A 12,845-nucleotide genomic window follows, 5' to 3' on the forward strand; every position below is an offset into this window, starting at 1 on the left:
ATCTCCTGATCTGTCCCCCATTGAGCATGTTTGGGACTGGATGGAGCGTCGGCTCACGCGGTCTGCACGTCCAGCACGAACACTGGTCCAACTGAGGCGCCAGGTGGAAATGGCATGGCAAGCCGTTCCACAACACTACATCCAGCATCTCTACGATCGTCTCCATGGGAGAATAGCAGCCCGCATTGTTGCGAAAGGTGGATATACACTGTACTAGTGCCGACATTGTGCATGCTCTGTTGCCTGTGTCTATGTGCCTGTGGATCTGTCAGTGTGATCATGTGATGTATCTGACCCCAGGAATGTGTCAATAAAGTTTCTCCTTCTTGGGACAATGAATTCACGGTGTTCTTATTTCAATTTCCAGGAGTGTATAAAGTTGATCGTCGGTATAGCAGATGCCACTCTGAGATTCACGGTAAAGCAGATGCCACTCTGAGATTCATTGGAAGAATCCTAAGGAAATGATATCCGAAAACATAGGATGCAGGTTACAGTACGCTTGTTCGCCCACTGCTTGAATACTTCTCAGCAGTGTGGGATCCGTACCAGATAGGGTTGATAGAAGAGATAGAGAAGATCCAATGGAGAGCAGCGCGCTTTGTTACAGGATCATTTAGTAATCGCAAAAGCGTTACAGAGATGATAGAGAAACTCAAGTGGAAGAGTCTGCAGGAGAGACGTTCAGTAGCTCGGTAGGGGCTTTTGTTAAAGTTTCGAAAACATACCTTCACCGAAGAGTCAAGCAGTATATTGCTTGCTCCTACGTATATTTCGCGAAGAGACCATGAGGATAAATGCAGAGAGATTAGAGCCCACACAGAAGCATACCGACAATCCTTCTTTCCACGAACAATACGAGGCTCGAATAGAAGGGAGAACCGATAGAGGTACTCAAGGTACCCTCCGCCACACACCGTCAGGTGGCTTGCGGAGTATGGATGTAGATGTAGACGTAGACTGTTTTGAGCAAAATTTCTCTCCGGTAGGTTAGTTCAGCTTCCAATCAAATACGATAATTGCGATCCATATCTGCAGCTATCTTATCCCATCATGCTGTGTGTGTGTTTGGTGGTTAGGCACGCGCTGATAGCTCCTTATCGCATCACTCTTTCAACCGCCATCCGCCATTTAAATATATTTTCCCGCAGTCTCTCTCACAAGTCGATCAGTGCCTGTTACCGTTTGAACTGTAGATTCGTCAATAGGCAGGCATTCTGCTTACCGGTTGCGATTGCATACATCGACGGTAAGAATTTTGTTACATTTCCATTTATCTAACGTTCTTTTGGCAAAGAGTAAGGTATTACTCTAACATTGTGAGAGGCAAATACCGGTCTGTCGAAATTTTTTGCGCATGTGGCCTGAAAGGAAAATATTTGGTAATATAAACTTTGGTTTCAGGAAATTTGAGAGAGATGGAGTTTTTGTGCATACAGTATTAACGTGCTTGTACGTGAGAGTTTGTGAGAGTTCAGCAACTTTATCGAGACTCGCAGCTACACAAATCGTCCCGATCAGAGAACACAAGATATCAGCCTACATAACCTGACGGTGTGCGGCGTGAAAAATTGAAAATGAGGAGAGCCGATTCTGGATTGGAAAAGGATCAGTAACAACGGACCTTAAAATAAGGACAAAGGTAAGACAATAACGACTTTTGGTATATTTTTGGACCTATTTGTGTTGCGTGTGTAGAAAGGATAGTGCCTGTCGAGTAAGGAGTTGAAAAGGTTTCGAAACCGGAATTGTTATCCAAGTGTGTAGTGTTTAGCAATTGATTATTTTGAATGAGAACAAGGTTCTGCTTTAGACAAAAATCATGAGCTGTAACTTCGAGGGTCGTTCAATAAGTAATGCAACACGTTTTCCTAAGCCAATTTCGGTTGCAAAAATGCTGAATTTGTTGTGGGACATCGCGGAATATTCCCGCTTCAGCCCCTATGGTTTCACGAAAATCTGATAGGTGGTAGCCGTCAAAATGGCGTATGTAAAGAAGATGCGTTCCAAGCGGAGAGCTGTCACTGAGTTTGTTTTAGCGGAAAACCAGAGCATCGCAGATGTTCATAGCAGATTGCAAGGCTGGCTACCTTCACAGCTGGTTTTCTGTGTGTTATTAACAATGGAACATAAATTTTAGTAATTTACTTCCAAGTCAGCTATCCCACGCAAATGTTAGGAGTTTACGCTATGTTAAAAACATGCGTGACTTCTTGTATATTGTAAACTCTGTTTTTCTTTTGTTTTCTTATCTCTGGTGTTCTGAAAATTATTTTTTGCTAGAAGTATATTAGTTGACATTCATGTACTTCTATCGCGTCTAGTATGAGGGAAAAAGATGAACAGGCATAATTAATTTGTTTTGCCTAAGAGATATGACTGCAGTCAGGAAACTTTTTTTTTAAGTGAAGGACACACACAGCTGTACATGATATCTTTCACTGTTAGATCTTAAATTTTATGGACAAATGAGCCCTCAACCAACTGACTGAAATTGCAGACATTGGTGGTAAGAGATAGAATGCATTTTCCAGAATGAGATTTTCACTCTGCAGCGGAGTGTGCGCTGATATGAAACTTCCTGGCAGATTAAAACTGTGCGCCCGACCGAGACTCGAACTCGGGACCTTTGCCTTTCGCGGGCAAGTGCTCTCCCATCTGAGCTACCGAAGCGCGACTCACGCCCGGTACTCACAGCCTTACTTCTGCCAGTATCCGTCTCCTACCTTCCAAACTTTACAGAAGCTCTCCTGCGAACCTTGCAGAACTAGCACTCTTGAAAGAAAGGATATAGTGGAGACATGGCTTAGCCACAGCCTGGGGGTTGTTTCCAGAATGAGATTTTCACTCTGCAGCGGAGTGTGCGCTGATATGAAACTTCCTGGCAGATTAAAACTGTGTGCCCGACCGAGACTCGAAGTCGGGACCTTTGCCTTTCGCGGGCAAGTGCTCTACCATCTGAGCTACCGAAGCACGACTCACGCCCGGTACTCACAGCTTTTACGTCTGCCAGTATCTCGTCTCCTACCTTCCAAACTTTACAGAAGCTCTCCTGCGAACCTTGCAGAACTAGCACTCCTGAAAGAAAGGATATAGTGGAGACATGGCTTAGCCACAGCCTGGGGGATGTTTCCAGAATGAGATTTTCACTCTGCAGCGGAGTGTGCGCTGATATGAAACTTCCTGGCAGATTAAAACTGTGTGCCCGACCGAGACTCGAAGTCGGGACCTTTGCCTTTCGCGGGCAAGTGCTCTACCATCTGAGCTACCGAAGCACGACTCACGCCCGGTACTCACAGCTTTTACGTCTGCCAGTATCTCGTCTCCTACCTTCCAAACTTTACAGAAGCTCTCCTGCGAACCTTGCAGAACTAGCACTCCTGAAAGAAAGGATATAGTGGAGACATGGCTTAGCCACAGCCTGGGGGATGTTTCCAGAATGAGATTTTCACTCTGCAGCGGAGTGTGCGCTGATATGAAACTTCCTGGCAGATTAAAACTGTGTGCCCGACCGAGACTCGAAGTCGGGACCTTTGCCTTTCGCGGGCAAGTGCTCTACCATCTGAGCTACCGAAGCACGACTCACGCCCGGTACTCACAGCTTTTACGTCTGCCAGTATCTCGTCTCCTACCTTCCAAACTTTACAGAAGCTCTCCTGCGAAACTTGCAGAACTAGCACTCCAGAAAGAAAGGATATAGTGGAGACATGGCTTAGCCACAGCCTGGGGGATGTTTCCAGAATGAGATTTTCACTCTGCAGCGGAGTGTGCGCTGATATGAAACTTCCTGGCAGATTAAAACTGTGTGCCCGACCGAGACTCGAAGTCGGGACCTTTGCCTTTCGCGGGCAAGTGCTCTACCATCTGAGCTACCGAAGCACGACTCACGCCCGGTACTCACAGCCTTACTTCTGCCAGTATCCGTCTCCTACCTTCCAAACTTTACAGAAGCTCTCCTGCGAACCTTGCAGAACTAGCACTCCTGAAAGAAAGGATATAGTGGAGACATGGCTTAGCCACAGCCTGGGGGATGTTTCCAGAATGAGATTTTCACTCTGCAGCGGAGTGTGCGCTGATATGAAACTTCCTGGCAGATTAAAACTGTGTGCCCGACCGAGACTCGAAGTCGGGACCTTTTGCCTTTCGCGGGCAAGTGCTCTACCATCTGAGCTACCGAAGCACGACTCACGCCCGGTACTCACAGCCTTACTTCTGCCAGTATCCGTCTCCTACCTTCCAAACTTTACAGAAGCTCTCCTGCGAACCTTGCAGAACTAGCACACCTGAAAGAAAGGATATAGTGGAGACATGGCTTAGCCACAGCCTGGGGGATGTATCCAGAATGAGATTTTCACTCTGCAGCGGAGTGTGCGCTGATATGAAACTTCCTGGCAGATTAAAACTGTGTGCCCGACCGAGACTCGAAGTCGGGACCTTTGCCTTTCGCGGGCAAGTGCTCTACCATCTGAGCTACCGAAGCACGACTCACGCCCGGTACTCACAGCCTTACTTCTGCCAGTATCCGTCTCCTACCTTCCAAACTTTACAGAAGCTCTCCTGCGAACCTTGCAGAACTAGCACTCCTGAAAGAAAGGATATAGTGGAGACATGGCTTAGCCACAGCCTGGGGGATGTTTCCAGAATGAGATTTTCACTCTGCAGCGGAGTGTGCGCTGATATGAAACTTCCTGGCAGATTGAAACTGTGTGCCCGACCGAGACTCGAAGTCGGGACCTTTGCCTTTCGCGGGCAAGTGCTCTACCATCTGAACTACCGAAGCACGACTCACGCCCGGTACTCACAGCTTTTACGTCTGCCAGTATCTCGTCTCCTACCTTCCAAACTTTACAGAAGCTCTCCTGCGAACCTTGCAGAACTAGCACTCCTGAAAGAAAGGATATAGTGGAGACATGGCTTAGCCACAGCCTGGGGGATGTTTCCAGAATGAGATTTTCACTCTGCAGCGGAGTGTGCGCTGATATGAAACTTCCTGGCAGATTAAAACTGTGTGCCCGACCGAGACTCGAAGTCGGGACCTTTGCCTTTCGCGGGCAAGTGCTCTACCATCTGAGCTACCGAAGCACGACTCACGCCCGGTACTCACAGCTTTTACGTCTGCCAGTATCTCGTCTCCTACCTTCCAAACTTTACAGAAGCTCTCCTGCGAACCTTGCAGAACTAGCACTCCTGAAAGAAAGGATATAGTGGAGACATGGCTTAGCCACAGCCTGGGGGATGTTTCCAGAATGAGATTTTCACTCTGCAGCGGAGTGTGCGCTGATATGAAACTTCCTGGCAGATTAAAACTGTGTGCCCGACCGAGACTCGAAGTCGGGACCTTTGCCTTTCGCGGGCAAGTGCTCTACTATCTGAGCTACCGAAGCACGACTCACCCCCGGTACTCACAGCTTTTACGTCTGCCAGTATCTCGTCTCCTACCTTCCAAACTTTACAGAAGCTCTCCTGCGAACCTTGCAGAACTAGCACTCCTGAAAGAAAGGATATAGTGGAGACATGGCTTAGCCACAGCCTGGGGGATGTTTCCAGAATGAGATTTTCACTCTGCAGCGGAGTGTGCGCTGATATGAAACTTCCTGGCAGATTAAAACTGTGTGCCCGACCGAGACTCGAAGTCGGGACCTTTGCCTTTCGCGGGCAAGTGCTCTACCATCTGAGCTTCGGTAGCCCGGTACTCACAGCCTTACTTCTGCCAGTGTTTTTTAACATCTGCCTGGAATAAGATGTAAAAAATGCATTGTCGCTGCTGGTACAGAATTTCTAAAATAAGAACTGGGTTCATGTGCGAATTACCCTCCAGAAAAAGTGTGTGTTAAGCGTGTAACTGGAAAAAAACAATATTTTTTTACTCGACAATGTAATGGCTGAAAATTCAGTATCTAGCCATTGGACGATAAGAAAACAATAGCTAGGAAATTGTAAAAACGACCGCTAATCTTTAGCAAGGTATTTACCGAACAAACGACTGTAAGGGGGACATCATGCAATATTTCTTCTGTGCTGAGAGACGAGAACAAGTTATAGATTTTCCTCTTCGATCTATGAAATTTTTGCAATTCGAGAATAGTACAGTTCGCGTTCGCCAGTACTACTGAAGGACTTTTTTTGGAAATTATGCTGAATATTGTTCGCTGCACTCGATCTGTAGTTTGTAACTAAATTACATTCTGTACAATGAAACGTTTTGCGATGTCTTCCGCAGTCTCGAGAAAGACAGAGAGGTCGATTAAAGAGAACAGAAAAATGACTGCCCAAAAGCATCCTTACGAGTCCTAATTTCTCTCTTCTTATCTTCGTGGCCCTCATGCGAAATGTACGGCAGCAGAATCGTTCTGCAGTTGATGCCAAAGGGCGGTTCTCTAAATTTCCGCACTGGTGCTTCGCGGAGAGAGCATCGTCTTCCCTTCAGGGATTCCCATTTGAGTTCACGAAGCTTCTCCATAATACTTATGTGCTGATCCAACCTTCCACTAACAAACCTAGCAGCACGCATCTGAGGTTTGAGGTCTTCGTTTAATTAGTCTTCACTGGCCCGCAGGTAGAAAGGCATCCAGCCAGCAACAGAAAACATGTGCACATCCAGAGGGTGAAGGCTCTTATTTACATAGACATGTGACGTCAGTATAACACTTGAAGATACCCAAAAATAGACTAGACTTTCACCTGCTGGCTGTAGATGACAGTGTCCTGAGAGCAATGGCTCACATCCCTGTGTTCGTCTCTCCGGTGGTGGCTCGTATTCATAGTCGACAGCGCCGGCACGCGTTGGGACCTTTGTAGGGAAGAGTTTGCTGATACGTCACGGTTGACGATAGTTCGAAAGCGTTTTTTACGTGCACTGAGTGTTTGTGCACTCCATTGTTTTCGACTGTCTAAGCGTTGTGAGCGTGTTTGTAGAGCCTTTTACATGCATTATTTTGACAATTTACGAGTTGTTTGCGTGTCCGTAGATCAGTGTACTGCATTATTTCGGTTTGCGTGTCTAAATGGTTCAAAATGGCTCTGAGCACTATGAGACTTAACATCTGTTCATCATTCCCCTAGAGCTTAGAACTACTTAAACTTAACTAACCTAAGGACATCACACACATCCATGCCCGAGGCAGGATTCGAATCTGCGACTGTAGCGGTCACGCGGTTCCTGACTGAAGCGCCTAGAACCGCACGGCCACGCCGGCCGGCCTTGTGTGTCTCTACATCAAAGCACTGAATTATTTGGATAGTTTAGAATTAGTGAGAGTGTCTGCAGAGCGTTTTAGATGTGTTATTTTGACAATTTACGAGTTGTTTTCGTGTCTGGACGTGGGTGAACTGCATTGTTTCGGTGATTTACGAGCAGTTTTCACGGCTGTAGGCTATACAGGGTGGTCCATTGATGGTGACTTGGCCAAATATCTCACGAAATAAGCATCAAACGAAAAAACTACAAAGCACAAAACTTGTCTAGCTTGAATGGGGAATGTTACGGCGGAATATTACGTGATACCATGTACTTATACGTTTGTGACTATTAAAGCGCCGTCTATCACAAAGCGAAAGAAGTGGTCAAACTAAAACATTCATATTTCTTTACGTACCTCACGAATATGTAATAAAAAATGGGGGCTAATATTTTTAAAAAAACGCAGTTGATATCCGTTTGACCTATGACAGCAAAATGTAGCGGGCCAACCATAGCGCCATCTGGTTTCTCCCTTCAAGATAGACGAGTTTTGTTCTATGTAGATTTTTCGTTTGATGCCCATTTTGTGAGATATTTGGCCCAGTCACTATAAATGGACCACCCTGTATAGTGTGACCTCAATAACATCAGAGTGAGTGTTTTATATCAGTTTAATAACTAAACTATGTGAAATCTACCAATAAATAAATTGTTCCAAATTAAATTTAGTACAGTCCTTCCTGTCCAGCAGCCCAGAACAGAAGGAGTTCTTTTCATGCCTTTTTCCCCACACCGCCATTGGTCAACGATTCCTCTGGTAGCAGTACTGTGTAATAGGTCAGTTTAACTCCAGACCTCATGGTGGACACACTGGATGGAGCTACTGCCTTAAATTGTTTAAATAAAGACTGCTTGTAAGATAAATACTTACATACATCCTATCCAGCAGCCTAGCACAGGCTGAGTCCTTTTCCCACCAATTCCAAGGAAGATGTGGCAGTCGGATGACTTAGTGGAGGTTTCCTGCCATTTTCTTATGTTAGTGGAGGTAGCCCAAGTACCCATTTTCGCCACCAAAATTTGAACTTCCTGCCATTTTTTGGGCGGAAGGAGGGGGAAGGGGAGCAGTTACATTAGTGGAGGTAGCCCAATTGACCTCTCTTCCCACCAAAATTTGAACTTTCCGCCACGACATCACTGCAACAATGCCATATCTATTGACGCCATCTTCGATAAATCTGGCAACAATGCATACTAGGGTGGCATTCTTGTTGTTCCACTACTGTCGTAATGTAGTGCAGCAAGCCCGACTTGTAGCACAGGAGAAGTGCAAACAATATGCTGCCTTCAAAGGAATGATCGTAATTAGGTTTGACGTAGCATTAGATACGAACATACGGTTCATAAGGCGCATTGCTTGATCGGAGACTCCAACGAAAAATGTTCTTCAACTTTACTGGTAGCAACCAAATTTCAAAATCGTATCTATTATGCAAAGACGTAGCAATACCTAAGATTTTTGAATTCCATACCTTCATTGGTTTTCGAGTTCTGAATTTTTAATATTATTTTATTGGTATTCTTGAAAACCAACTGTTGGTACACAGCCAGCCGGCTGAGCGGTTCTAGCCGCTACAGTCTCGTACCGTGCGACCGCTACGGTCGCAGGTTCGAAACCTGCCTAGGTCATGGATGTGTGTGATGTCCTTAGGTTGGTTAGGTTTAAGTAGTTCTAAGTTCTAGGGGACTGATGACCTCAGCAGTTACGTCCGATAGTGCTCAGAGCCATTTGAACCATTTTTTGTTGGTAAACACAACACAGTTTTCACATGTTGAATTTGGTATGTACTCGTACATTCACAAGATATAGTTCAACGGTTCTGTGTATTGATGGTGCTGATGTTATGAGAAATATGAGTAATTAGTGTCCTGTGTCTATCTCAAACTTCAACCTTCAATTTTCTTTAATTAGTGATGGTAGAATAAACAAATTGCACTTTCGGTAATATTAATGCACAGAAGTATGTAAACACATAAAGACTACTTTCTGCAAAAATTTCATTCAGGTGGGTTAATATTTATAATAAAAAAGTAGGCATTTATCATAGAAAGACAAACTTACGGCAAAATGAATTTTAGCATTTTATAAAAAAATGAATTTTGCTACAAGACACATACCCATTAAGAAACACTGTCACCACTGCGTTTTTCATTCCTGCTTCTATGAGGCTGCTTCATGTACTTTCAAACTCAGGGTACCTTTGTGTTGAATTTTCTGAATAAAAATCTGGTTACAGTCTACTTGAGGAGGGGCAGTGATAGGGATATCTGATTGTAAACCAGTGCCTGTTTCCGTGGAGCTTGTACTGAACAGGACTTCAGTGAATTCCCAAAAATTGTATTCACAAGGTCAGCAGGCAAGGTAATTGATTTCCAACGACTTGCAGTCAATAACACTCCTGGAAATTGAAATAAGAACACCGTGAATTCATTGTCCCAGGAAGGGGAAACTTTATTGACACATTCCTGGGATCAGATACATCACATGATCACATTGACAGAACCACAGGCACATAGACACAGGCAACAGAGCATCCACAATGTCGGCACTAGTACAGTGTATATCCACCTTTCGCAGCAATGCAGGCTGCTATTCTCCCATGGAGACGATCGTAGAGATGCTGGATGTAGTCCTGTGGAACGGCTTGCCATGCCATTTCCACCTGGCGCCTCAGTTGGACCAGCGTTCGTGCTGGACGTGCAGACCGCGTGAGACGACGCTTCATCCAGTGCCAAACATGCTCAATGGGGGACAGATCTGGAGATTTTGCTGGCCAGGGTAGTTGACTTACACCTTCTAGAGCACGTTGGGTGGCACGGGATACATGCGGACGTGCATTGTCCTGTTGGAACAGCAAGTTCCCTTGCCGGTCTAGGAATGGAAGAACGATGGGTTCGATGACGGTTTGGATGTACCGTGCACTATTCAGTGTCCCCTCGACGATCACCAGAGGTGTACGGCCAGTGTAGGAGGTCGCTCCCCACACCATGATGCCGGGTGTTGGCCCTGTGTGCCTCGATCGTATGCAGTCCTGATTGTGGCGTTCACCTACACGGCGCCAAACACGCATACGACCATCATTGGCACCAAGGTAGAAGCGACTCTCATCGCTGAAGACGACACGTCTCCATTCGTCCCTCCATTCAAGCCTGTCGCGACACCACTGGAGGCGGGCTGCACGATGATGGGGCGTGAGCGGAAGACGGCCTAACGGTGTGCGGGACCGTAGCCCAGCTTCATGGAGACGGTTGCAAATGGTCCTCGCCGATACCCCAGGAGCAACAGTGTCCCTAATTTGCTGGGAAGTGGCGGTGCGGTCCCCTACGGCACTGCGTAGGATCCTACGGTCTTGGCGTGCATCCGTGCGTCGCTGCGGTCCGGTCCCAGGTCGACGGGCACGTGCACCTTCCGCCGACCACTGGCGACAACATCGATGTACTGTGGAGACCTCACGCCCCACGTGTTGAGCAATTCGGCTGTACGTCCACCCGGCCTCCCGCATGCCCACTATACGCCCTCGCTCAAAGTCCGTCAACTGCACATACGGTTCACGTCCACGCTGTCGCGGCATGCTACCAGTGTTAAAGACTGCGATGGAGTTCCGTATGCCACGGCAAACTGGCTGACACTGACGGCGGCGGTGCACAAATGCTGCGCAGCTAGCGCCATTCGACGGCCAACACCGCGGTTCCTGGTGTGTCCGCTGTGCCGTGCGTGTGATCATTGCTTGTACAGCCCTCTCGCAGTGTCCGGAGCAAGTATGGTGGGTCTGACACACCGGTGTCAATGTGTTCTTTTTTCCATTTCCAGGAGTGTATTTCGCCTCAGTTTTCCTGGAAACCTTGCAACTTGTTTTTCCTAGATTGAGCTTATGCCAAGGTCGGAATAAAGTGGTTCTGTTTGATGGTAATAGAAAAATTATCTTTTGGCATCTGTCGGTGTGCCACAGCTTCTTACACGGTCAGTAACTTAGATGCACTTGTACTTCGAACAAAGCCAAACCGTTTCGGCCTCTAAGACTAAACACTCCAAAGATGTGAAATAGCCACTAACTTTTATTTTGTAAAGTTGGAGTCTAAAGGTGGAATCTGCGCTTAAAATGAAGGGTCTCTGTTTTGAAAGGCATGAAAATCAGCAAGATGATCGTATTTTGGAACCTCAAAGCAGTCACACACATGAACATTTATACAGGTTGTTACAAAAAGGTATGGCCAAACTTTCAGGAACATTCCTCACACACAAAGAAAGAAAATATGTTATGTGGACATGTGTCCGGAAACGCTTACTTTCCATGTTAGAGCTCATTTTATTACTTCTCTTCAAATCACATTAACCATTGAATGGAAACACGTACCAACAGAACATACCAGCGTGACTTCAAACACTTTGTCACAGGAAATGTTCAAAATGTCCTCCGTTAGCGAAGATACATGCATACACCCTCCATCGCATGGAATCCCTGATGCGCTGATGCAGCCCTGGAGAATGGCGTATTGTATCACAGCCGTCCACAATACAAGCATCTCTACATTTGGAACCGGGGTTGCGTAGACAAGAGCTTTCAAATGCCCCCATAAACGAAAGTCAAGAGGGTTAAGGTCAGGAGAGCGTGGAGGCCATGGAATTGGTCCGCCTCTACCAATCCATTGGCCACCGAATGTGTTGTTGAGAAGCGTATGAACACTTCGATGGAAAAATGATTCATCATACAGGAGCAGATTTGCGATTCACATAAACGATCTGGTTTATGGTACTGTCAGCGGCATTAGACTGTTTGCCGATGATGCTGTAGTCTGCAGAAATCTAGTATCACACGGAAGTTGTGAACAAATCAATGAGGATTTGCAGAAAATAAATGTATGGTGTTATGACTTGCAGTTATCTCTCAATATTAGTAATTTAACCTACTGCGTATAACAAGGCGAAAATCCCCATTAATGTACGAGTACAAAATAAATGCCCAGTCTTTGGAAGCAGTAACATCCGTCAAGTATCTGGGCGTAACTATTCGAAATGATCTCAAATGGAATAGTCAGATTATACAAGTAATAGGTAAAGCGAACTCTATATTTCAGGTTATTGGTAGAATACTGAAGCGATGCAGTCCTTCAACAAAGGAAATTGCTTACAATACGTTAGTTCGTCCAGTCTTATTGTTCATCTGTATGGAGCTGTTACCAGTTGGGTCTGATTCAAGAGATTGAGAAGGTCCAAATAAGAGCGGCAAGATTCGTGACTGGTACATTTAGACATCGCGAGAGCGTTACAAATCTTATAGAAAGTTTGAAGTGGAACACACTTGCAGATAGAAGGCGCGCCAAACCGAAGGGGCTGTTCATTAAATTCCTAAATCCGATCTTCACCAAGGATGTAGAGCATATATTATGACCACCAACTTTCATCGCGCAATGATCACCATTCAAAGACAAGTGAAATTAGAGTTCGTCCTGATGCGTTCAGACAGTCGTTTTTCCCTCGCGTGGAACAGAGGGGGAGGAGGGGGGGGGGATATGACTTTGGTGCGAATTGTGCCCTCCGCCACACACCGCTTGGTGGCTAGCGGAGTATATATGAAGATGTAGGTGTAGCTGTAGCAGAGAAACA

At 46.0% G+C, this 12,845-nt stretch overlaps 1 protein-coding gene across 1 annotated transcript in view; it reads left to right on the plus strand.

The window, feature by feature from the left end:
- The first annotated feature begins 1,183 nt into the window (after positions 1–1,183).
- Positions 1,184–12,845, plus strand: part of LOC126291468 (uncharacterized) — a 107,503-nt gene continuing 95,841 nt past the window's right edge. Inside the window, exons 1-2 of the mRNA XM_049984979.1 lie at positions 1,184–1,249; positions 1,405–1,642. The gene's annotated coding sequence lies outside the window, so the exon portion shown is untranslated. The remainder of the gene's footprint in view (positions 1,250–1,404; positions 1,643–12,845) is intronic.

Source organism: Schistocerca gregaria, chromosome 9, assembly GCF_023897955.1.
Source record: "Schistocerca gregaria isolate iqSchGreg1 chromosome 9, iqSchGreg1.2, whole genome shotgun sequence".
NCBI classification, from domain to species: Eukaryota; Metazoa; Arthropoda; class Insecta; order Orthoptera; family Acrididae; genus Schistocerca; species Schistocerca gregaria.